Raw genomic sequence first — 747 nt, 5'->3', positions numbered from 1 at the left:
TACCGCGCTGCAACCACATCCCAAGCGTTTGGCATGCGATTGCGGTGCGGGCCCATTCACATCTTTGGTGGCATTTGGGCAAGCACCATCTGCCAAATGCGACATGCTGTAACAATGTACACAGCACTGTACAGATAATAGCATTGCTGCAGGCGGCTAGGGAGTGGTAAAACTGCAGATGATACCGCCCCTCAGCCACCCGTCTAAACGAGGCCTCTGAGGTTAACACAAATAACATTATCGTGTAGCAAAATATATTGGCAGTCAAACGATACATTTCTGTATTTAAAATGTGCCTGTGTCCTACTTGGTGGTGCTGGAAAATTCTTGTGTTTTTTTCTACTTTTAGTGGTGTCACCCATTTGAATACTTTCAATGTTTTATGAAAGTATAAGCCATTCCGTTCATGAGCAACTACAGACATGTTCACACATGTGCAATGGAACACTAAGGGTGAAAATTTAATAGGATTCCTTTTTTTTACTTGAAGGATGAAACCGGATTGTTTGCTCTACATAAATGCTCTAATTTTCAATGGTCCTCTCCTATCATTAATTAGTCAAAAGGAAAATAAGAGCCCCTCAATGTAGTCTAGGACAGATCAGAAAAGAGTCCTATATTGTTTTGCTTATTCATGCACTCTTGATAAAAGTGCCAGCATTACTTTGCATTGTATCTCCTTTTCAGTTTTTTTATGAAGGAGCAGAGCTTGATACACAATGCTGAATCAGCATTTCCCCCCCCCCC

This window comes from Nanorana parkeri, unplaced genomic scaffold, assembly GCF_000935625.1.
Source record: "Nanorana parkeri isolate BGI_ZX_2015 unplaced genomic scaffold, ASM93562v1 scaffold11, whole genome shotgun sequence".
Taxonomy (NCBI): domain Eukaryota; kingdom Metazoa; phylum Chordata; class Amphibia; order Anura; family Dicroglossidae; genus Nanorana; species Nanorana parkeri.
This window is presented reverse-complemented; position numbering follows the sequence as displayed.